The sequence below is a fragment of the Cetorhinus maximus genome, chromosome 2, assembly GCF_964194155.1.
Source record: "Cetorhinus maximus chromosome 2, sCetMax3.hap1.1, whole genome shotgun sequence".
NCBI lineage: Eukaryota > Metazoa > Chordata > Chondrichthyes > Lamniformes > Cetorhinidae > Cetorhinus > Cetorhinus maximus.
Genome location: NC_135880.1, coordinates 181,984,500 through 182,011,160, shown reverse-complemented (window position 1 = coordinate 182,011,160; position 26,661 = coordinate 181,984,500). Strand labels below are relative to the sequence as shown.

Genomic DNA, 26,661 nt, shown 5'->3' with positions numbered 1-26,661 from the left:
TTTTTTAAATTCATTCATGGGTTGGGGGTGTGTCCCTGGCTAGGCCAGCATTTATTGCCCATTCCAAATTGCCCTTGTTCAGGGTGTGTTTAAGAGTCAGCCACATTGTTGTGGGTCTGAAGTCGCATGTAGGCCAGACCAGGTAAGGACAGTAGGTTTCCTTCCCTAAAGGACACTAGTGAACCAGATGGGTCTTCACAACAATCAACAATGGTTTCATGGTCATCATTAAACTTTTAATTCTGGATTTTTGTTGAAGTCAAATTCCACCATCTGCTGTGGCAGGATTTGAACATTGGCTCCCAGAGCATTACCCTGGGTCTCTGGATTACTAGTCCAGTGACAATACCACTACGCCATTGTCTGACTTCTGGCATTTCTTTTGACACCTTTTTCTTGGAAGTGAGAGCTATTGTGACCCAAAACAAGCAAGAAGCTGGTCTCATTTTGCTGTTGGTCCCTCAAATGGGCTTAGGAAGTAATATTCGCTAATACCCATGTAACTAAGTGCAAAGGGAAATATTTGTCCTCTTGTTGCCACTTCTTGGCTTTGTTTTTATAACACAGTGGGCGGAATCGTCCTAGATTGGCACTAAGTGAGGCAGAGGGTGGGGAGAAGGACGTTTTACCCACTGGCTGCAATGGCAGCTTTTTGTGCCTTATCGTCCCATTCTCACCTCATTCATTATGTAGCCACAAGAAACACACTGTCCTGTGGGCTGGCAGCCTCCGATTACCTCACCATCAGCAACGTAGGCAAACAAACCTCAAAGTCCCGAGTGAAATGCCGCTCGCCTGGTGCACGACGCTTATGTTCAGTTGTGAAACACGTTGGCGTGCAGTCACACCCACGTGCCCGGATGGTGCAGCGTGTGGGGATGATTCCAGTGAGCTGTGTTTATAATTATATACAGATGTATTAAAATGATGTTCCTGATGTGCGACAGGGGAAACGCAGCCCGGCATTGACGGGTGGAGCGGACGATCACAAACTGGTTTCATGACAGCGTGAAATCGATTTTTGCCCTTCACGCCATATTGTTCCCCCCCCCCCCCACCTGCCATGATGCCCAATGCCAACGGGGATGGGAAATCCCGGCCAGTGAATTGAGAGTGTTGCTCAGTATTGCAGAGGGAAATCAACACAACGTTGATTCTCAGTCTGTGTCTGTGCGCTGCTTTGAACATAAAACACAAAGTAGAGGATTGTGACCCAGTGACAGTGAAGGAACGGTGATATATTTCCAAGTCAGGATGGTGAGTGACTTGGAGGGGAACTTCCATGTGGTGCTGTTCCCATGTGTCTGCTGCCCTTGTCCTTCTAGATGATAGTAGTCAGTGGTTTGGAAGGTGCTGTCTGAGGAGCCTTGGTGAATTCCTGCAATGCATTTTGTAGATGGTACACACTGCTGCTACAGTGCATCGGTGGTGGAGGGAGTGAATATTTGTGGATGTGGTGGCTTTGTCCAGCTTCTTGAGTGTTGCAAGAGCTGCACTCATCCAGGCAAGTGGAGTGTATTCCATCACATTCCTGACTTGTGCCTTGTAGATGGTGGACAGCCTTTGGGGAGTCAGGAGGTGAGTTACTTGTCGCATGATTCCTAGCCTCTGACCTGCTCTTGTAGCCACAGTATTTATATGGCTGGTCCTGTTCAGTTTCTGGTCAGTGGTAACACCCAGGATCTTGATAGTGGGGGATTCAGTGATGGTAATGCCATTGAACATGAAGGGGCGATGGTTGGATTCTCTCTTGTTGGAGATGGTCATTGCCTGACACTTGTGTGGCACGAATGTTACTTGCCACTTGTCAGCCCAAACCTGGACATTGTCCAGGTCCTGCTGCATTTTGACATGGACTGCTTCAGTATCTGAGGAGTCGCAAATGGGGCTGAACATTGTGCAATCATCAGCGAACATCCCCACTTCTGACCTTATGATGGAGGGAAGGTCATTGATGAAATAGCTGAAGATGGTTGGGCCGAGGACACTACCCTGAGGAACTCCTGCAGTGATATCGTGGAGCTGAGATGATTGGCCTCAACAACCACAACCATCTTCCTTTGTGCTAGGTATGACTCCAACCAGTGGAGAGTTTTCCCCGATTCCCATTGGCACCAGTTTTGCTAGGGCTCCTTGATGCCACACTCGGTCAAATGCTGCCTTGATGTCAAGGGCAGCCACTCTCACCTCACCTCTGGAGTTCAGCTCTTTTGTTCATGTTTGAACCAAGGCTGTGATGAGATCAGGTGATCACAAACTTTAGTGTAGCTCTGTGAGTGTCATTGTTGAATAATTTACTAACACCAGCTAACAAGACACACAGAGGTGCAATGGCTGTTTGGCTAAAGTGGTGTAGGGCAGCCTGCACCTAAGGGACTAACCCTCAGTTTGATAGGAGGAGGGTAGAAAACATAGAACGGTTCAGAAACAGTCACATATTGTTCAAGAGCAGAATGATTTACACAATGAAACCATTTGTTCCGTTCCAGTTGTTAATGACCTTGCTGTGTACTTTCAGCATTTCATGCTATTATTTGAAAATGATGAGTCTACCTTTCTTGTATTGTAGAGTGACTTTTGAGCAGGAGCAGTTCTGTAACATGCGGGGGCTGGCGGTGGGGTGAGATCTACCCCATTTACCTGTCACTCAAAGCCAACTGCAGGGGCTGGAAAAAGTCTGTATAAGTCATGTCTGTGCCCTGTATATGGGCAAATGGAGTGCCCAGCACCCACCAACATTGACAGTTGTTGATATTCTGGCCTGCTGCAATACTCTAGTGAAGCTCAACGCAAACTGGAGGAACAGCACCTCATCTTCCGACTAGGCACTTTACAGTCTTCCGGACTTAATATTGAGTTCAACAATTTTAGATCATGAACTCTTTCCTCCATCCCCACCCCCTTTCCGATCCCCCTTTTTCCAATAATTTATAATTTTTTTTTACAAATATATTTTTTTCTTTTCCCTCCTATTTTAAAATTTATTTCGATCTATTGTTTCATCTCCACCTTTTAGCCCATTTCGATCCCTTCCCCCCACCCCACCCCCACTAGGGCCATCTGCCACTAGCTTGTCCTGATTGCTACCCTTAATGTCCCCATTAGCACATCCTTTAGATAATATCACCATCGTCAACACTCCTTTGTCCTTTTGTCTATGACATCTTTGACAGTCTCTGCTTGGCCTCCACCTATCACTGCCCCCCTATTGAGCTCTCCTGTCCCACCACCTTCAACCAGCTTATATTTCATCTCATTTCTATATGTCTTAGTTCTGACGAAGGGTCATACGGACTCAAAATGTCAACTGTATCCCTCTCCGCAGATGCTGTCAGACCTGCTGAGTTTTTCCAGGTATTTTTGTTTTTGTTGTTGATATTCTCAGTTGTTTCCTGGAGAGCAGCTGAACTCCACACTTTCTCCTACAGCAGCAGAACCACCATCTTCACACCATCATACTGAAGTCAGGGGTTGCCATGTAGTATCTGAAAGAATATTAGGAAAGATTTATTCGCTAGAGCATATTTAGCTTTCAGGTGCTTTAAAATAAACAATGGTTTGCAATTTTTCTACAACGGAAATGTTTTTCCAGTTCTCTGCACCCTTTGGAGTACTGGATTTTTAATTTTATTTTTTAACTGCCCCTTTTTGAATGAATTTCTGAATGAAATGTGACCCACCACCATCACTAATCTGATATTTTGAAAAAGAGATTCCCCTTACTTTTACGAACTCAGGCATCTGCAGGAAGTTCTTTTGTGTGCAGTTAAAGATCATTATAGCAGTTAAAGCACCATTTGCAATTGTAAAAGCAGGACTACAAAGGGAGCTCAGTGTTGGCACTTAGCGCCTATGATATTGCGTTTTTTCCTCCTCCTGTTCTCTTGTACTTGTTTGGCTGCGATGATAGAACAGATCAATCATGCTGTTAAAATTCTGCTTCCAGTGAAAATCTAATTGCTTGAGGGAACTTGATCGAAGTGATTAGGCTTTTTTTTTTGAAGTCTTCCTCCTGCAAAGATTTAACCCAAGCTGCACTTCTTGTGCACAATAACATTAACATAATAAAGGGCTGGACGTTGAGGATGCACAAGATGCATTACTCCACCAGTCCTCTCCAGACAGACATTTGATCATTCACTCTGTATACTTGCTCTGGGTTCTGGGCAGCATAAAAATGGCACGAGTGGGTGATCTACAACACCCTAGGCTTTTGCCGGAGCCTGTGCAAACGGTTTGCAGTGGCTTCAGTAGGAATGCTGCTTGCAGCCTGTTTTCACCACAGGCACTGTACAAAGACAGTTGATAGTGTTCAGCTGATATGTTCAAGAAAATACATCAACATCCCTGGCATGAATGAAACCTATTCAATTTTTAAAAATATGATGAAGACGGGAATATGACTTTGTAAATGCCGAGTTAAATTTTTTTTTTTTTTTTTGCAAAAATATACTTTATTCATAAAATATCTTCAATCACATTCCAAACCATTTCAAAAACACCATTACAAGGGTACAATCCAGGTTAAACTTTTACAAAATGTATCACCAGGTGCATCAGTACAAACAATATTACAATCATTTACAGCCTTTCATTTTGAGCTGTACAGCCCGAGGGGCTCTAAACAGTTCCCAGTCTCTCGGTGCGCTGTGGCAGAAAGGTCTTAGACAGCGACCCTTCCCCATTGCGCCTTTGCGGCAGCTGCCCCAAGCTTTAGTGCGTCCCTCAGCACGTAGTCCTGGACTTTGGATTGTGCCAGTCCGCAACAATCGGTCGGGGACAACTCTTTGCGCTGGAAGACCAACAAGTTTCGGGCAGACCAAAGCGCGTCTTTCACTGAGTTGATGATCCTCCAGCTGCAGTTGATGTTTGTCTCGGTGTGTGTCCCTGGGAACAGCCCGTAGAGCACAGAGTCCTGTGTCACAGAACTGCTCGGGATGAACCTCGACAGCAACCACTGCATCTCTCTCCAGACTTTCTTTGCAAAGGCACAATCCACAAGGAGGTGAACAACGGTCTCTTCCCCACCACAGCCACCTCGAGGGCAACGTGCAGAGGGGGTGAGACTCCTGGTGTGTAGGAAGGATCTGACGGGGAGGGCCTTTCTCACCACCAGCCAAGCTACGTCTTGGTGCTTGTTGGAAAGTTCTGGCGATGAGGCATTCTGCCAAATGACTTTGACAGTCTGCTCGGGGAACCATCCCACAGGGTCCACCCTCTCCTTTTCCCTCAGGGCCTCTAGGACGTTACGTGCTGACCACTGCCTGATGGACTTGTGGTCAAAGGTGTTTTTCTGCATAAATTTTTCCACCAGGGACAGGTGGTACGGCACGGTCCAACTACTTGGAGCGTTCCGCGGCAGCGTGGCCAGACCCATCCTTCGCAACACCGGGGACAGGTAGAACCTCAGCACGTAGTGACACTTGGTGTTTGCGTACCGAGGGTCTACGCACCGCTTGATGCAGCCACACACAAAGGTGGCCATCAGTATGAGGGCGATGTTGGGCACGTTTTTTCCCCCTTTATCTAGAGGCTTGTACATCGCGTCCCTGCGGACACGATCCATTTTCGACCTCCAGATAAAGCGGAAGATGGCTCGAGTGATCGCCATCGCGCAGGAGTCTGGAATGGGCCAGACCTGCGCCACGTACAGCAACAGCGAGAGTACCTCACACCTGATGACCAGGTTCTTACCCACAATGGAGAGGGAGCGTCGTTCCCACATGCCCAGTTTCCTTTTCACCATAGCCACTCGCTCCTTCCAGTTTCTAACGCATGCCCCGGTCCCTCCGAACCATATCCCCAGCACCTTCAGGCCGTCAGCCCTGACAGTGAAGGGGACAAAGGATCGGTCAGCCCAGTTCCCAAAGAACATGGCCTCGCTCTTCCCACGATTTACCTTGGCTCCCGAGGCCAGTTCGAACTGGTCGCAGATGTGCATCAGTCTGCGCACCGACAGCGGATCCGAGCAGAAGACGGTGACGTCGTCCATGTACAGGGAGGCTTTTACCTGAGTGCCTCCACTGCCTGGGATCGTCACTCCTCTTATGCCCGGATCCTTCCTGATGGACTCGGCAAAGGGTTCTATGCAACACACGAAAAGGACAGGCGAGAGAGGACAGCCCTGCCTGACTCCAGATTTAATCGGAAAGCTATCTGTTTCCCACCCATTGATTGAGACTGCGCTACTGATGTTAGTGTAGAGCAGTTGGATCCAATTTCGAATTCCCTCCCCAAACCCCATTTTGGAGAGCACATCCCCCATGTAGCTGTGCGATATTCTGTCAAAGGCCTTCTCCTGATCCAAGCTGATGAGGCAGGTATCCACACCCCTGTCCTGTACATAGGCAATCGTATCCCTGAGCTGCGCCAGGCTGTCAGAGATCTTCCTGCCTGGCACAGAGCAGGTCTGGTCAGGGTGAATCACCAATTCCAGAGCGGATTTGACCCGATTGGCGATGACCTTGGACAGAATCTTATAGTCCACATTCAACAGTGAAATGGGTCGCCAATTTCTAATTTCCTCCCTTTCCCCCTTGTGCTTGTAGATGAGGGTGATGATGCCTTTCCTCATGGATTCTGACATACTACCGGCCAGGAGCATACTCTCGTACACTCCTAGCAGGTCTGGGCCGATCAAGTCCCACAGAGCCGAATACAACTCCGCCGGCAAGCCGTCGCTTCCGGGAGTTTTACTCTTCTCGAAGGACTCAAGGGCCTTAGTCAGTTCATCAGGAGTCAGCGGTTTGTCCAGGCTCTCCCGCGTACTGTCGTCTAAGACCTCCGTGATAGAGGACAGGAAGGACTGGGAGGCCGTGCTGTCCGTGGGCTTCACGTCATACAATCCGGCATAAAAGGATTTGCTGATCCTCAGAATGTCGGACCGTGATGACTTTACTGAGCCGTCTTCTTCCTTCAGGCTGCTGATCACAGAGCGCTCTCTGTGTACCTTTTGGAAGAAGAAACGTGAGTACGTCTCATCCTGCTCCACGGAGCGGACTCTGGAACGGAAGATGACCTTGGAGGCCTCCGAGGCAAAGTGCGAGGCTTGCTGGCCCTTCACCTCTTGGAGCTCCTCCTTGACATCGACCCCCATCGACTGCAGCCGGAGCAGATTCTGCATCTTTTTCTGGAGTCGGGACATTTCCCTCTGTTCCTTTCTAGCTTTCTGGGTGCCTTTGAGGATGAAAAACCTCTTGATGCTTCCCTTGATCGCTTCCCACCAGTGTGTCAGGGACTCAAAGAGGGGTTTCACGGTTCTCCAACCTTTGTAATCCCTCTTGAGCTCCTCAATGTTCTCTGGGGTCAGAAGTTGCACATTTAGCTTCCATGCCCCCCTGCCCACCCTCAGGTCCTTCTCCAAGTGGCAGTCCGCCAGTAGGAGGCAGTGGTCAGAGAAGAACACCGGCTTGACGTCGGTGGATCTGACTGTGAATGCACGGGACACAAACAGGAAGTCTATCCTGGAACGAATGGACCCGTCTGGCCGCGACCAGGTGTATCTACGCTGCGCTCCGTCTGCAGGGTTGCTGAAGACGTCGTGCAGCTTGGCATCCTTAACTGTTTCCATCAGGGATCTGGACGTAGCGTCCAATCTGCTGCCGGCCCTGCCGGATCGTCCAGCCGCATCGATGATGCAGTTGAAGTCACCGCCCAGAATGACCGGCCTGGAGGTCGCCAGCAGCAGTGGGAGCTGCTGAAAAACCTCCAGCCGCTCAGCCCCTTGTGCCGGGCCATACACGTTAATTAACCGGAGTGGAGCGTTCTTGTACATTACGTCTGCTACGAGGAGTCGCCCGCCCACCACCTCCTTAACCTCGGAGACGGTGAAGTTGCCTCCCCGCAGCAGAATACCCAGGCCGGAGGAACGAGAGTCGTTTCCGCCCGACCAGATCGATGGCCCATGGGACCACCATCGTGACCATTGCCTGTAGGAGCTAAGGTGCGGTATCGCACACTCCTGCAGAAACAACAGGTCAGCTTTGACCTTGGCTAGGTAGTCCAAGGTCGCAACACATCGCGTAGTAGATTTAATGCTACGCACATTTATGGATACAATCTTTAAACCCATTTTAAAGCATTTATTCTCCTACCAAACCCACTGTCTCTGAGAGTCCCAGACCTTTAGTCTGCTCCTTCATACCCGTAGTGAGCTCAAATTCCTTCACTTTGGATGGGCTGAGGTAGATCTCCTTGGCCGTGTTCTGCTCCGGTGGCATCTGGAGGTTCACGTAGAGAGCGGGTTTTGAGATGACCTTTGCTGGAGAAGCTTCTCCAAAACTCACCCCCTCTGGGGTGTTGCTGTTCCCGGCTTCCTGGAGCTGGGGTGCGATGATTGCCGAGTTAAATAAAGGGATCACTAGTATTATTGTCAAGTTTTAAAATTTCATAATTTGCCTGCTTGAAATACCGAAACGCACTGGAGTACACTTTTAGATTTTCTCTTTCTAAACTTGGGTTGATTTGGAGAAAGTACAGGGTGAATTTTAACACCAAAAATGGGTGAGCTGGAATGAATCTTAATATTTGTGAATCTCAGACCAGCCCTTTTCTGGGTTTTTCAGAGGTGGGATAAAGGGCAGGTAGCCCTCTTCTTCTCAGGAGGCCAGTTGCAATTTAAATATTTTAATGAAGCTGGCAGATTCTGATTTAACCTGTTTTGCAGGTTTTACATTGGGCGGCTGGGTACCCAGGCGTTGGGAGGTGAGGATAGCTTTGGGGAGAAGGTAAGTGCCTTTACAGCACTGCTTGTGGGTCAAGAAGACCAGGGATGATTCCAAGCTGTCTCATCATGCTCCTCCTCATATAAAGACATCTACGCTCAAGGGTCAGACCAGCCCTCGACCCACAAAGTAGGACCCTTCTAGAATTGGACCCTCCCCTGGGTTGGAAATTAGAACCATAGGATTACAACTTCCCCTCCCCCACGCCCCTCGCCCCAACCCCTCGCCACCCCAGATCTAACATCTCCAGGGTCAGGGATCACACACAGCCCGGCTCAATTTCTCTCAGCAGTTGAGGATTGATCCCTCACCCTGGGGTAAGACATCCCTCTGGATTGGACATCCCTCTCATCTCCCAGGGCTGTAGATTGGAGCTGCCTGGTTCCGCGTTCTCCCCGGGGTGACTCGGAGCCAAACCTGGCAATCGAGCTGACTTGCAAGTGGGGCACCTATGAAGGACAAAAGCTACACAATGTGGTGTTTCCCTTCCAAAACATGCCTCGTTAATATCCAGGCCTATTCTCCAGTCCCTCCAATCGTTGTTCTTTGCCTTTTTTTAGAAACATAATTTTCTTTAAATTCCTATTTATCCCTGGAACCTCTGGTGCCTAGTTTGGATGTATTTGTCTTAAAAATTGAATATTGGTGGCTTATGTTGGAAAAAAAATTCTAGAATATTAAAGATAAATGTAAAGTTTTTTTTTCCTCTAAATGTGGAGGGGTTTTCTAACTCTGCGCTGATTTGTCTTGAAGTACAGGGAATTGCTGTTGCCAAGGCTAGAGAGGAAATGGTTTGAGACTGCACTCGTGCTGGTTTGCTCTTATAACAAAATCTAAATTTTTTTAAAAATCACACACGTAACTGAGGTAATTTTATACTTCATGGCAAAGCCAGAGATGAAAATAATAATTGGATCTGTACAGAAAACAGTATAATGCCAGGTTGAAAGGTTTGATTTGGATGTAATCTGTCAAAAGCTGAAATAGCATTCACTCTCACCAATGGGCAGACTATTTACTCAGGGGAACCTTGCCACCAGTTTTTTTAAAGAAAAGTTTAGAAATAATTCTACAATCTTGTACAAGCAATTAAACATTATTTTCTTTGTTCCCTTCTCTGATACATGTAGCATTTTTCACCACCATCCAATTGTCAGTAATCTTCTCCTCTCTCCCCATGCCTGCTGACACATAATGTAGACAAAGCACATGCTTAAATCTGTTCCTATTGCTCATTTTCCCTGGGACAGGTTTCTAGACTATTGCCAGAGGCTAAAGCTTGAGGAACTACCAAGCTACCACCCCACACCAAGTATGGCTGACCAGGAGACTCTCCTACTCTTACCACCTGCCATAGGCATATTGAAAGGACTTATAATCAACCTGTTTGGCCACATTACAAACAGACCTGACATGGCCATTACATCCTGGAGTGGGACTTGAACCTAGAGCTTCTGGTTCAGAGGTAGGGACAGTACCCACTGCATCACAGGAGCTCCCTAATTCACTATCATACTGCAGCAAAAATGCTAACTGTTCAGTCATTATTTGGTTTGAGTGAAATCAATGAATTGTAGAGTGTCTTCACTGTTTTCTTGTGAATCCAAGGCAAGTGACAATTCCCAATCTGTTGATAGGACCAAATTTAAAATGCACTTACCTATAACGTGGTCCACAGGGTCAATCCACATTATAGTTCAGACCACGTGATTTCATGACTGGTGCCTCATGCTCAGGCTTGAGCACATCAGTGCTTGGGACAATATTTCCTACATTCCCACAGTTTTCCAGCCTCGTGCTCCAAGATAAAGGAATGAAGCAGGTGCTGTGTAAGATCAACCAAATAATGAAATGGCTTCTTTAATTTTTCTTTTTTAAAGTGCGTGGCTGTGCTCAAAGTGGGGGGAGGTTTGTTTGAGCTCCAAGATCAGCATTTTACCAAGTTCCGCACAAGAGCGGACCACAGCATAGTGGGACCCCAGGGTAAATAAGATTAAAAAAGAGATTTGCTTTAGAGGAAGCTGCTGGGAACACGGGTAAATTTTGTGTGACTTAGTACCCATTGAAGGTGACTCTGCTATTACTTCAAAGCGCTTCACAACTAGTTAAGTACTTTTGAAGTGTAGTCATGGTTGTAATGTAGGAAAATATGGCAGCCAATTTACACACAATAAGCTCTTGGACAAGTCACTTGGACGAATGTGGATTAATTAAGGAAAACCAGCAGAGATTTATTAAAGAAAAATCATGGTTAGCTAATTTTATTGAGTTTGGATGAGGTAACAGAGATTGATGAGAGTAGTGCAGTTGATGTGGCATATATGGGGTTCCAAAAGGCTTTTGACGAAGTGCTGCATAATAGTGCCAGCAAAGTTAGAGCTCATGGAATAAAAGGGACAGTGGCAACATGGATATGAAATTGGCTGAGTGACAGGAAGCCGAGAGTAATGGTGAGAAATTGTTTTTCAGACTGGGGGAAGGTTTGAAGTGGGGTTCCCCAGGGGTCATTATTAGGACACTGCTTTTCCTGATCTGTATGAATGATGTAGACTTGGGGTGTGCAGGGCACAATTCCAAAATTTGCAAGTGATGCAAAACTTGGAAGAGTTGTGAACTCTGAGGAGGATAGTGATAAACTTCAAGAGGACATAGGCAGGCTGGTGGAATGAGCACACAGGTGACAGAAATTGAATGCAGTAAAGTCTGAAGTGATTCATTTGGTAGGAAGAATGCACAGAGGCAATATAAAACAAAGGGTACGATTTTAAAGGGTGCCGGAGCAGAGGGATCTGGGGATATATGTGCACAAGTCGTTGAAGGTGGTTAGGCAGCGTGAGAGGTATACAGCAGCCCGGGCTTTATAAATAGGGGCATAGAGTACAAGAGCAGTTTGGTTTGGCCTCAACCAGCGCATTATGTCCAATCCTGGGCACCACATTTTAGGAAAGATTGTGAAGGCATTAGAGAGGATGCAGAAAAGATTTACAAGAATGGTTCCAGGAATGAGGGAGTTCAGTTACGTAGATAGATTGGAGAATCTGGGGCTGTTTTCCTTAGAGAAGAGAAGGTTGAGAGAGGATTTGACAGAGGTGTTCAAAATCACGAGGGTTCTGGTCAAAGTAGACAGGAAGAAACTGTTCCCAATGATTGAGAAGCAGAAGGCACCGGTTTAAGCTGATTGTCAAAAGAAGCAATGTTGACATGAGGAACAGATTTTTTTAAACAGCGAGTGGTTAGGAACTGGAATGCACTGCCTGAGAGTGTGGGGGAGACAGATTCAATTGTGCCTTTCAATTGTGCCTTTCAAAAGAGAATTGGATTATTACCTGAAAAGAAAATATTGGCAGAGAAAAGGATTTAACTGAGTTGCTGTTATAGAGGGGCTGTAAAGACCTGAAGTAACTGTAACCATTCTCACAGACAGCACTCAGGTAAATGATCTGCTCTAATGACACTGGTTGATTGGTTCTGTCATTGGATGAGGGTGTCACAGGCAAGGCCAGCATTTGTTACTCAAACCAAATTGCTCTTGAGCTGAGTGGTTTGTTAGGCCATTTCAGAGGGAAGTTATGGGATATACTCGTGCAACCACATAGCATTGTTGTTGACCTGGAGTCACACATAGGCCAGACCAGGTAAGGATGGCAAATTTCCTTCTCTAAAGGGCATTAAAGAACCAGATGTTCCCCCCCTGCCCCCCGCCCCCCCCCCTCTGTCAACAATAGCTTCATGGTCACCATTACTGAGATTAGTTTTATATTCTGGATTTATTAGTTGCCATGGTGGGATTTAAACCCATGCTCCCATTAGTCTGTCTCTAAATTACTAGTCCACTGACATTACCACTACACCACCATCATCCCTTACCTTTGATAACATCCTGGTGAACTTTCTCTGTTCCCCTCCCAAGACCTTTACATCTTTCCTGAAGTGCAGGGCCCAGAATTATTCACAGTTCTCCAGCCGAGATCTAAAGTGATTTATAAAGTTCTAGCACCATCTCTTCACTTTTACATTCTATGCCTCTATTTATAAACCCAGGTAACCCAGGTGCTTTTTTAACAGTCATATTAACGTTTCCTTGCCACCTGTAAAGAATCAATGCATCGCCCTTAACAGAACAATTGTTTGAAGAAACATTGCCTTAGTTTGTAGATTTAGTGTTGGTTACTCTGATATCCCAAGATTAATGTAAATTTATTTTAACACTGGCAACTTGAATTTATTTTCACAGTATGAAGTGGTTGTATTGTGAATATTTGGCATTCACACTCTTTGATGTATAATGGGAAAGATAATAAGCAGTGGCTGGGAATGTATTTTGACACTGTTTGCATAACTTGACAGGCTGCAAAAGCAAACAACAGTGACCTAATGCTGGGCAGAGGTACAGCTTTGAACACTCTAAAATACAATTCATGCACCTTAGTTTAATTTTTATGCCCATGTAAACAGCTAGACAGGGGCTTGGGGTAACATCCTAAAACATAATCTATCTCCGACAATGCAGCACTCTCTAGCCACTCCCTATCCCCTTGTCCTTCTTTAATTTATTTCTCATCTCTCCTCTTGCCCACTGACACCAAACCCCTGTTCCTCATTCCCACTAAACTGCTGCCTACCCAACTTCCCTTCTTGAACTTTATGTTAGTTACTGGTGAACAGCAAATGACTTCCTCACCTTAGGTGTTACTAACCTCACTTCCAAACATCACTCCCATTCTCAAAAGACCATCTTCAACTTCTTTCTTCTCGCCCAATCTCCAACCTCCCTTACCTCTCCAAACTCCTTCAACATCTCTCAGCTCCCAAATCCATTCCCACTTTATATGTAGCAATCTCCAGTCAAGGTTCCACCACTGCCACAACAGGAGAATTTCACGAAACAAAGTCACACATGATACTCTGCGTGGTTCTTACCGTGGTGCATTTTCTATCATTGACCTCATTTTCATCCAATGCCTCTGCCCTTAGTATCCCACTTCAGTGGGACTTGATTCAAGTCTTGCCTATCAAATCATAGTCAAAGGCCGGAATCGTCCGCCCCCGTTGGTGGTGGGCATCATGCCGGGCAGGGACAATTCAGCGGGTGGGGCAGAAATCGGTTTCACGCCAGCGCAAAATCATAGCGGGATCATCCGATGGTGTCCGCCATGGTGGATCGCGAATCCCGCTAGAGGCCGGTGTGAACCCGATTTGCATCCCGCTAATTGGAGGCAAGGTAAGGCCTGACCAGAATCATCCCCTGGCGCCTGATTTATTGTTACGCCGACGGGAAAACACGCCGGCCCAGAACACGTCTGGACAAGTGTGACATGCAGAAGTCGGGACTTACCGTTAGGGCCTTGGTCAGATTGCAGACACCGGAGGAGAAGAAAATGCTGGGGCCCTACAGCTACCGGACCCTGGAGGAATATGTGTGAGTGGGTTTGGGAGTTGTACCAGGGTGGGGGTTGAGGTTAGATGGAGGGGGACAATGTGTCAGGGGTTGGGGGGGTGTTGAGGTTGGGAGGGGGAAGAAGGGTGTCTGGGGGATGAGGGAATATGGGGGGGGAGGAAGGTGTAACTGGGGAGAATGCTGCAAGTAGCGAAGTAAGTGAAAGGAGGGAGGAATGTATAAGTTGGGGAGTTCAGACGGGGAAGGTGTCCGGGGGGAGGAGGAAGTAAGAGTGGAGGAAGGAGTAAGGGGGGACTGGAATGTCCAGGTGAATATGCAAGGGAGGGGTCTGTAGAGTCAATGACTGCCTCCTGGGGAGCAAATTCAGGGTGGGCCTGTTAGGAGGGAATGGTGAGTGTTAGATGGGGCAGAGGGAGACAGAAAGGTGGGAGGGTGAGGTTGCGTCGGTACCGGTAGAAGGGGCGGTGAGGGTGGTTGGTGGGGACATGGAGGCAAACTTGCACCTGTCAGGAAGGAGGAGGCCAGGGAGGTCACTCTGGATGACCTCCGGGATTTTCAGGAGGGTGGGGAAAGTGCATGTTCACCTGGACGTCCTGGAAAGACAAGGGTTCAGGCTGTAGGGTAACAGTGGGGAGGTGGAAGGTGATGCCAGGAGGCTGGACTGTGATCGAGGAAAGGACATGGGTGACTGGGGGAGGGGAAAGGACAGGGAAGCTGATCAGAAACTTGACGACTACCGTGCTGTGCAAATGGAAAGTGAGCGGAGCCTCGTGTTGGACGGGCTGCATGGGAGTGTGGTCAGTGGGTGGGCGGAGATGCAGGTCGGCTCAGATGGACAAATGAAAGGGAACCCCAGCAGGCAGCATTGAAAATACTCGGGATGGTGAGATGAGTGTGATAGATGAAGGCTCCGCGTTTGTGGGAGAGAGTGCTTGCACTAAAAGCCCTGCCACACACACACTTCTCCCTCCAGAATCACTGGTTGTGTGGCTACATACAGCTGAACTGCTAGTCTTTTTTCATACCTACTACCACACTTAGTGCAAATCTGGGACAATTCTGTGCAAAGTATCTCTAACAATGGCTTCTCTTCCCATCCCAACATCACTACCTCTTAAGTCTCCCAGTGATCAATCCTTGTGCCCCAGCACCCACCCCCCCATCTCTATTCTATCCCTTGGCGACATCATCAGAAAACCTGATTCAGCTTCTAAATGTATGCTGGCAACACCCAATTCTATTTTTTTCCCCCTGTCCTGACCCCTCCACAACCTCTGTGCTGTTTGACTGTTTATCTGGCATCCAGGTTTGGATGAGCTGCAATTTTCTAAACTGAGAAGACTCAAGCCATTGTCTTCATAACGCAACCCCCCCCCCACACACACACACACACACACAAACTCATTGGCATTTCCATCAGCTCTGTCCATATCCCCTGTTAATGTCTCAGCTTTTACCAGACTATTTGTGATTCCAGTGCCCTACTTGTACCCAAACTTAGATTCTAACCCACACCCTCTCCATCATAAACATCAGCTGCTGCGAAAACTCCAATTTATGTCTTTATCACCAGCAGCCATGATTCTCCTGGATGACCTCCCATTCCTCCATGCACCATAAACTTGATGTCATCCAAAACTGTTGTCTATATCCTTTCCCACACCAAGTCCCACTGACCACCACCCCTGTTATTGGTGACCTGTCTTGACTGCTCAACATCCAACACCTTCTCCAATTGTAAATTCTCATCCTCTTGTTTAAACCCCTTTTTCACCTTGCCATTCCCTATTTGTGTGTGTGCAATGAATTCCTACCCATGTTCTCATGTAAAACTTTGTTGCTGTGTGGTCCCACTTTTTCAACATGCTCTACCTTCAATTTTTTTTTCATGCGGCCATGTGCACATTGTGTTTAACCGAGAGCAAAGCCTGTGCTGCGTGGCCGTGGACACATATAGCTTAGCGGGAATGTTGTTCCTCAGCACCCCAAACTCTTCATTCCTCCAGCTGTGACCTCTTGTGTGTGCCTCCTTGCTTTGGCCCACCATTGGCAGCCATGGTTTTAGCCACCCAGGCCCCACACTCTGAGTTCCCTTCCTTAAAGAAAGATGGAAGAGAGAGCTTGCATTTATATAGCACCTTTCACAGCCTCAGGACATCCTAAGCTGAATAAGCACTTTCGGAAATGTGGTCACTGTTGTCATGTAGGGAATGCAGCAGCCAATTGCATAAGGGTAGATCCCACAAACAGCAATGTGATAATGACGAGATAACCTGTTCTCGTGATGTTAGTTGAATGATAAATATTGGCCGCAGGACACGAGGGCGAATTCCCCTCCTCTCCTTCAAAATAGTGCCATGTGATCTTTTGTGCCTGCAGAACTGTTACAGCACAGAAGGAGGCCATTTGGCCCATCGTGTCTGCACCAGCCCTCCGAATGAGCAACTTAACTAGTCTCTTTTCATATTCCCTCTTTGCTTCCCTTACTTTCTCCTTAACCTCCCTTCTGAACCTATATTCTATATTCAGCCGGGTTCTCAATTGTAGTTTCTACCTGACATGCATCAGAAGCACGCTTTTTCTTCTTTATCTTAATTTCTATCTCCTTTGTCATCCAGGAAAGCATAGAACATAGGAGCAGGAGTAGGCCATTCAGCCCTACGAGCCTGCTCCGCCATTCAGTATGATCATGGCTGATCCTCTATCTGAACGCCATACTCCCACACTCTCCCCACACCTCTTGATGCCTTTAGAGTCCAGAAATCTATCTAATTCCTTCTTAAATATATATAATCTATATATAACACAACCTGCTGCCTTGTCAGAAGGACAGCACATTGCTCCGTCAGCACCACCACTGAAGTGTTAACCTGTATTTTCTACTCAGGTCTCTGGAATGGGACTTAAACCCACAACCATCTGCTTTAGAGGCAAGAATGCTGCTCACTGAGCCACAGTTGATACCTCTGGTTTATAATATTCCCCTTCTTTTTGAAGAAAGACTCTCCTTCAAACCCATCAAGTTATTAATCATAACTTCTCTTATCTTCTCCTTTAATTATGCCTCTGTGAAATACTTATGGATTTTAAAATATTAAACACACGACATAAACACAAGAAATAAAAGCCGAAAATGCTGGAAGCGCTCAGCACATCTGGCAGCATCTGTGGAAAGAGAAAAACAAGAGTTAACGTTTCAAGTCGATGAACTGATGAAAGGTCATCGACCTGAAACGTTAACTCAGTTTTTCTCTCCTCAGATGCTGCCAGACCGCTGAGTATTTCCAGCATTTTCTGTTTTTATTTCACATTTTCAGCATCTGCCGTATATAGCTTTTGTACATAAATGTAAGTGTTGGTTATTGATGATGATGAAATCTCTCGTAGAGCTTAAGCCAAGCTGACACGCCTCGAGAGTGAAAAATGGAGGGATTAACTGCTGCATCATTCCAAGCCTCTGGTTATATAAATTGACAATTGCTTTCTACTTTAAAAGTATTGTTGCACATAAGGAAATTTAGATTGAATGAATTTCGGTAAATACAGTGTGCTAATTAAATTGCCCTGCACTATAAGTTCCTGCATTCTGAATTAATCAGTTTGCTGGTTTGTACCCAGCAGACAGGTTTGGCATCTTAACCAAACCCCGAATTAACAGCACTGGGTCAAGAACTACACATCTTATAGGGAGACAAAGGTTTTGGAACCGGAATCTGCTGCAGTGACTGTTGGAGAGCTCACACAAATTATGATAACAAATGGCCACAAATCTAAAGTACTTTTGATTTTGATGCACATTTTGTTCTAGACCTGCTTTCACTTTTACAGAATTGCTCATTAAGATGGACAGGAAGCGTAGACTGACAGTGAAAAACATTGTCTCTGGCACTTTCTGTGTCTAAACTCTTTGCCACTAATTTTTGCTTTAAGATCTTTTTGGAAATATTTTCAATTCCATTCTCCAATGGAGAGTCCAAATAAAGATTCCACGATGCATTTTTTGAGTTTGCTTTTTGCCAAGGGATTGTAGATAACTTTGAAAAAGGTCTCTGTAGAGAATGTACCTGCTCCCTGAGACCGCAGTAAACTATAAATTAAATGGTAGCTGCAGTTTGTGTTTTTACAGTTTAATGCTAAATCGTACATTTGAGTGGTGTTACTTGAGGGCTGAGCACATTTCGTGGCACGAAGCATAGATTTAACAGTGTCCTGATGCTGATTTTGGATGTTGCGTGGTCGATGTGAGAGGTTAGGAAGTTGGTGAGATGCTGGGAGCTACCCGTTCAGCTCCTTTTTGTGGTAACTCAGGAGGAGTGTATGGGGAGGAGCAGGTTTAGTTGGGTTTAGTTTGCAAAAAGATTGGGGGTCCCATAGATCCTGGAATTTCCAGATCTCCTGGCACAGCCAGTGCAATTCTTGTTATTTGACAATATGAAAGTTGGGTCTAGATCATTTTGCTGTTAAGAGTGACAACAGAATGATTTGAAAGATGAGCTTTCCCACCTCTCCACTCTATCCCCAGTTGTCTACTTAGCACCTCTTTCATCTTTAGCTCAGGAGGTAGCACCCTCACTTTTTGATTCAGGAAGATTAAGGATTGAATCCCTATTGCAGGATGTGAGCATATAATTTTGACTGACATCTCAGTGCAGTTCTAACAGGACACTTGCTGGCTTGTTAGAGGTGCTGTCTTCAGAAGTGACATTAAAACAAAATCCTATCTGCCTGATCAAATGGACATAAAAGATCCCATAAAGCTATTTAAAGAAGAGCAGGTATCCTGGCCAACACCCTACGACCAAGATAATCAAAACCAAATTCACTGGCCATTCATCTCATTGCTGTTTGTGGGAGCTTGCTGTGCACAAATTGGTTGCTGTGTTTGACTATGCTTACAATGTAATTCACTGGTTGTGACCCATTTTGGGATGTCCCAAGAATCAGAAGCAATCAGCTCCATTGCTCAAAGCAAATAAATTGATTGCAAGATTAGAGAAGAACCTACTTGTTCTGATGTGAATCAGGAATGAACAATTTTAATAGTTTATAAAATATAGATCATGAGAAGCTTCCCCTCCACCCAGCAAAACTCATAACTGCTTGCAGAATTTCTCCTTCGAGTTCATCATTCCCATATGTCATATGCGATGACTCTCCTCTGGTTCTGGGTTCAAGTCTCACTCCAGGGCTTGAACACAACAATCAAGGCTGGCTCTCCAGTGCAGTACTGAGGGAGTGCTGCACTGTCAGCGATGCTATCTTTCAGACGAGGCATGAAACCGAGGCCCCCATCTGTTTGCTTGGCTGGATGTAAAATATCCCATGGCACTGTCTCGAAGAAGAGTAAAGGAGTTCTCCCCGGTGTCCAGGTCAACATTTATCCCTCAACGAACATCACAAAAGCAGATTATCTGATGATGATCATATTATTGTTTGTGGGATCTTGCTGTGCACACATTGCCTGCTGCGTTTCCTACATTACAACAGTGGCTGCACTTTAAAAGTGCTTCACTGGCTGTAAGTCGCTTTGATACATCCGGTGGTTGTGAAAGGTGCTATATAAATGAATGTGTTTCTGTATTTTGCTGACAGTGTTAAGAATGTTCTGGTCAGTTGATCAGGCCAATTACTGCTCACTTCATTGTCTGAGCTGGTGATCTTTCACATTAGGTTAACACGAAGACAACTTCTGAAGAAGGGACTGACCTGGATGCTTTCTTTTCCCTCCATTGTCTGTTTGATGTTTCACTCTTACCAAGTTTATGTTTGCACAGTGTATTCAAGAGAAGAATTCACATCAGCAGAATGTAATTCGCAGCTTTGTTTCCAGAAGATAGAGAATTAGAAATGTACTGTGAGAGACTATTCACTGTGTTCCACACAGAAGAGCACAATTTTGTTACTTGCATCATTTTAATCCAAACTAAGATTTTAGAAAAAAGAAAATTGAATTGATAACAATAATGGGAGAACCTAATAGATGTATTGAATAATGTAAGATTTTGAGCAGATAATTAATAAATTATTTCCATTTCTTAGACTCGATAACAACGGGACATAAAGTTGGGATTAGTATATGAGGCATAAGGGGTGTTTTTGTCATGTTTATTTTAATATGAGTGGCTGTTGAAGCCGAGTTAATTGTAAGTTTGAGAGAATTAGATAAATACTTGGATTCATTGAAGAATACAGGGCAAGAGAGGGGAGATGTGACCAGATAGCTCCATCAGGGGCACCAGCATTGGTACAGGCTTGTTCAGGCTTGTCCAACCTTTTCACCTGAGGGTCATATTTCCATTTTTTTCTCTCTCAAGGGGCCGATGAGCAAATTTCGGAAAGAAAACAAAATTAAACATGAATTTCAAAATAAAGTTAAGGCATGAAGAAAAAAAACAGCTTGCTGAGCAAAAATAAAGCAATGTGAAAACAATAAATTGATAATTAAAAAGAGTGATTAACAAAAATCACCATTAGAGTGTGAGAGACAGAGTCTGTTTGTCTGGCTCACTCCCAACCTCTTGATGCTCACTCACTCACCTCACCCTCACCCACCGAGTGAGTGGGTGTGATTGTGTGTTGGTGAGTGGGGGTGAGAGTGAGTGGGTGTGATTGTGTGTTGGTGCGTGGGGGTGAGAGTGAATGGGTGTGATTGTGTGTTGGTGCATTGGGGTGAGGGTGAGTGGGTGTGATTGTGTGTTGGTGCGTGGGGGTGAGGATGAGTGGGTGTGATTGTGTGTTGGTGAGTGGGGGTGAGGGTGAGTGGATGTGATTGTGTGTTGGTGCGTGGGCGTGAGGCTGAGTGAGAATCCTGACACTGCGAGTGAGCCAGAAACATACACACATTCTCACACTCTCTTTTCTCTCTCTCTCTCTCTCTCTTTCCCCCACACTCACTCACTCTCTCTGTCCCCAAACTCATTCGGTCTCTCTCTCCCCGTACTCATTCACTCACTCAGTTTCTCACCGTCTCTCCCACACTCACCCTCCCACACTCATTCACCCTCACTCCCACACTCACTTACTCACCCTCTCCCACACTCGCTCACTTACCCTCTCTCCCACATTTATTCACTCACCCCCCTCCCTCACTCACTCACTCACCCTCCCACACTCACTCACTCACCCTCCTTCCCACACTCACTCTCCCTGTCTCCCACTCTCACCCTCTCTCTCACATTCACCCTCTCTACCACACTCACCGTCCCACGCTCTCCCTCTCTCCCACATTTACTGTCGCTCACTCCCATACTCAACTCCCTCTTTCCTCCACTCACTCTCTCCCCACATCCGCGCTCTCTCTCTCACATTCACTCTCTCCCTCTTCTCTCTCTCCCACACCCCCAGGCAACGAGTCTTTTCACCCTCAACACCAACCCCCTCCACCCCACCCATCTGCCCACACCATTGCCTCCAGCCTTTTACAACATAGCAGCCAGCCTCCTCCCCGACACAGCCCACCCCGGTCTGGCTCTGCACAGCAGCCAGCCTCCTCCCCTCTCCATCTCTACCACCCCCTCCAACCCTGCCAATACTCCTTTTTGCAGAGCTCACTTGCTGCTGCCAGTGCTGCTGCTCCTCCTCCAATCACAGATTGTTTCCTTTCCACATTTGTTACTGCCGTGAGCCTATCAGCAGCAAACGCGGGAGAGGAACAGCCTATGATTGGAGGAGCAGTTTCTTTCAGAATCTTCCACTCCGCTTACCGGCATTTTGGAAACTGTCTGCAGGGCCACTGGGGGGGGCTTCGCTGGCCACATCCAACCTGGGGGCCGCACGTTGGACAAACCTGGGCTAGATGGACTGACTGGCCTCATTTATGATTTCCGCTGCAGAAAAGTCCCCACACAGGACTGCTGCTTCCTTTAAAGTAAAAGTTGAGACAGCGCAGTTGTACTGGAGAGAGAAATGTTTGTAGAAGTAATTCTGAAGGTAACTCTCATAACCCGATGGGCTCTTTGTCCCCGAGTTTTCCCTTCTGTGTGGAACTAGAGCAAACCCAATTGGGAAAAAAAATACTTTGTGCCTTTCAAAGTATGGGCAAGGAAAGTGAGAAGCACATCATCGAGAGAGTTGGCGGAATCCTCACATTGGTGCCAATACATTGGTATTCATTTTGTGCGGGGGCGGTGCAGTCTTGGCAAGTTGCACCCTGAAGCTCACACGTGTTTTCATCCACAGCTGAACTCCCAATTTCAGGATGATTCAGGGCTTTTGTGTAATTGGCATTTCAATGATATCTGTTAAGAGTTAAAAAACAGTCTTTACCTAATGATCAGTGTAAGTATATTGTTTTATATTTCATTAGATTTTAAACCTGTTTAAGAATCTGTTTCTATGGTGCATCAGACATGTAATGTATTCCTCACAAGATTTAAATTACAGCCAAGCAAGCCTTGAAAGATTTGAAAGCAGATACATGTTGCGATTAATTGGAAGGTACGGCTTTTTAATCCCTGCATATTATTGGCTTTTTTTAACTGAAGTTTCTTCCTTGGCCAACTCTCCTACAGTACCTTGAAAGCATTGATCCCATTTGGTGTCAACATTCTTGAGTTAGGTAGAAGATCATTGGCCTGAGTTCCTGCTCCTGGCTGCTATCCACTGACCCTTGCTGTCAGTGCATGTTGGGTGAGAATTTGCTTTGGATGTCATTGCCCCTCATGGTTGAATTGCCTGGTGCGTACTATTGAGAGTGAAGTTGAGTAGTGTTCACTTGGGCACCTGTGGGACTTTACCTCTGTGAAAAGGCAATGCACAACGTGCTATGAAACAGTTCACCAATTGACTCTGTGCACATCTCCAGTGACTCTGCTCCCTTGATGATTTTGTCCCATGTTTGACATTGCCCTGTTTCTGCTCATGTTCCTCCATCAGCAGGGTACCAATCTGCCTCAGCAGGAGCAGAGGCCTGAAGCACTCACACAGGTTGCTCAGCGTTGGGGCTGGCAAATAAACCAAGTTCCCATACACGACCCCGCTGCTTTTCAACATGGGGCAATCACTTTATTGCTGCCAAATGATGTGCAGCAACAAATTGGTGATCAAAGCCGACACTTCGCAAACTCATGTGTTGAGGTGGCACAGTGTGACTTTCATTAACCAATCTCTTAACCATTTCATTTAAAATTCTTTAGCTCATTGCCTTAGCAGAGGATTGAAAATAAATGGCTTCATTGCAAATGCCAGAAGCACAATTGGACACTGGACTGCCACAACAAAGTATATGTATTAAATCGCTTCATCAGAACCTAATCTTTTGGTTGGTATTTGGTGGCAAAATTTCTCTGTATGTGGCCCTTTGGATTTGTTCAAAGCTGCTTCTGAAGGAGGCATGTTTGTATTTGAGGAGCAGCAGCAAGTACTTCAGCAACATATTTTGCATAAGGACACCAAAAGTCTGCAGTTGAGGAGGGACTGAGTAGACTAGCAGCCTCCACCACCACTTTTAATCTGGTACCATTTTACAGACCAGTTGGCAGGAAGTGGCCATTTGCCAATGTCTAGATCAAGTTTTGACATGGCACATGGACCAGACTGAATTCCATTGTTTTGAGATTATCCGCAGATTACTCCTGAAAATATTTAATTCTGCGTTATTTCATACTAGAATATAGAGATGTATATATATTATATATGTATATATATATATATATTTATTTATATAAAATATATAATATATATAAGAACATTGCATTTTCTGAAGTATGATTCAGAACAGAATATCCCAAACCTGGAACTGACATTTATGACTATATCAGGTGAATTGGTATTCTTTTAAAACTATTTTCACCCCATGCCTAATTCCTGAACATGACAAGTGTGACTCTTTCTACCGTTATCTAACCAACTTGTCAAGGACAGTGTGAATTAATTGCAATGTTTTATTCTCTCAGGGCGATGTTGTTAATTGAAAAATCAAGATGAATGGCCAAGGTCCATAGGGCAGGTCACCATCGAGTTGGAAAATGATGAGATGACATACAATGGAATAGCGATTTAAATATTGTCAAGCCCAGGTTTCAAAGGCTTTTAGATCTTAGGAGAAATAGTAAAGAGCTCAGACAGCATGAGCACAACTGAGCAAATGGGGCCTGAGGGAAGTAAGGAGATTGATAGATTGCAGGCGTTTGGAAAGGTTTTTTTTATTCTTTCATGGGATGTGGGCATCGCTGGCTAGGCCTGAATTTATTTCCCATCCCTAACTGCCCTTGAGAAGGTGATCGTGAGCTGCCTTGTTGAACTGCTGCAGTCCATGTGGTGTAGGTACACCCACAGTGCTGTTAGGAAGGGAGTTTCAGGATTTTGACCCAGCGACAGTGAAGGAACGGTGATATATTTCCAAGTCAGGATGGTGAATGACTTGGAGGGGAACCTCCAGGTGGTGGTGTTCCCATGTATCTGCTATCCTTGCCCTTCTAGATGGTAGTGGTCGTGGGTTTGGAAGGTGCTGTCTAACAAGGCGTGGTGAATTCCTGCAGTACATCTTGTAGATGGTACACACTGTTGCTACTGTGCATTGGTGGTGGAGGGAGTGAATATTTGTGGATGAGGGGCCAATCAAGTGGGCTGCTTTGTCTTGGATGGTATCAAGCTTCTTTGAGTGTTGTTGGAGCTGCACTCATCCGGGCAAGAGGAGAGTATTCCATCACACTCCTGACTTGTGCCTTGTAGATGGTGGACAGGCTTTGGGGAGTCAAGAGGTGAGTTACTCACTGCAGAACCCCTAGGCTCTGACCTGCTCTTGTAGCCACAGTATTTATATGGCTAATCCAGTTCAGTTTCTGATCAATGGTAACCCCCCCCAGGATGTTGGTAGTAGGGGTTTCGGTGATGGTAATGCCATTGAACATCATGGGGCGATGGTTAGATTCTCTCTTGTTGGAGATGGCCATTGCCTGGCACTTGTGTGGTGCGAAAGTTACTTGCCAGTTGCCAGCCCAATCCTGGATATTCTCCAGTTCTTGCTGCATTTGGACATGGACTGCTTCAGCATCTGAGGAGTCGTGAATGGTGCTGAACATTGTGCAATCATCAGCGAACATCCCCACTTCAGCCTTATGATGGAAGGAAGGTCAATGATGAAGCAGCTAAAGATGGTTGGGTTGAGGACACTACCCTGAGGAACTCCTGCAGTGATGTCCTGGAACTGAGATGATTGACTTCCAACAACCACAGCCAACTTCCTTTGTGCTGGGTATGACTCCAGCCAGCTGAGAGTTTTCCCCCTTGGGAAGTATGTATAGATGTGAGTCATCAGCATTTGAAACAGCTGAAACAGAAAAGATTGGAAACTCTCAGCAGGTCAGGCAGCATCTGTGGAGAGAGAAAAACATTAACATTTCAGACCAGTGGCGTTTCACCCCCCCTCACCAATTCTGTTTCTAAACTCTTTTTTTTTAAAATACAAGGATCCCCCTAATCTAATTAATGTAAAAAAGTTAACAGCTCTCAGTCTCTCTTTCACTAAATTATCATGGCTTTTGTCACACTCGAAACTGATTTACTTCATGGAGTTGTCTGGTTTGGCCTCTTCTGTTGTAAGGGAAATGTGTAAGTTACCACAGGAAAAATGTTGTCATTTTAGAAAAACATATTCTAATATCTTACACTTGTTATAAGACCACTGAACCTTGACTGCTATTCTATGTTATGTTCTGTCTTTTAGCACGTTCACAGTGGTATGTAGATCTGTTGTGGGTTGCAGCTTGCTGCTTGATGAGGGATAGTGCGTGATGAAACTACAGTGTAGTCTATTTGATGTAAGCTGACATCTGACTAACCCTTGGTTTTAAGTTACACTAATATGACCTGACAGAGAACACGTCAGCTTCACAGATGCCGTGACTCAGCAGCTTGTGAAGAATGGCATTGTGTTGAAACTGAACTGCACACCCTGCATCAAAAAATCTGTACACCGAGAGTTTTGGGTATTAATATCTTTTGAACACCTCTAACACGCCTAAATAGTGCTGGATGCCAATAATACAGAACAAAGTGCTGCTTTCAGACAGCAGGGAAGTGGAAATTGTGATGTAATGAAATAAAATGGACATTGGAGACCAGCTACTTACCTTGAATATCAGTTACGAATAGCAAAGGGCTCAGACAGCATGACCACAACTGAGCAAAGATAAACCATACCAAAGCTTTGTCCACGTGAGGTATTTGCCAAGTGATTGGTGACACACATTACCACGAAGCTTCAGTTATAAGAAATGGTATACAGAGCAAAATTGAGCATCCTTTCTAGGAGGTTATTGTAGCTGATCTGCTATTGTTTCTCTAGATTTGTTGAATGCTTCTTGACTGGTGAACGTTCAAGTTGCGAAAACCAAGACCGTTGCTTATTTATATCTTCAGTTAGGTTTGAGAAGCCAGATTCATGCGATGAAGTAGATTCTTTTCCTTACTCTCACCTACCCCATCCCATCAACCAGTTTGAGACTGGACCATTTAAGCAACCCGTACCCTGGACATAGCTTCTGGAGTTTCACCAACATTGCACACTCAGTGGTGCTTGTACAAAAAACTGGCAAAGAC

The 26,661-nt window shown here is 45.8% G+C and overlaps 1 protein-coding gene across 4 annotated transcripts in view; it reads left to right on the top strand.

Annotated features, from left to right (window-relative positions):
* The window catches only part of LOC144668344 (MOB kinase activator 3B), a 154,444-nt gene that overhangs the window by 66,526 nt on the left and 61,257 nt on the right, over nt 1-26,661 (top strand). The gene's annotated exons all lie outside the window — the stretch shown is intronic.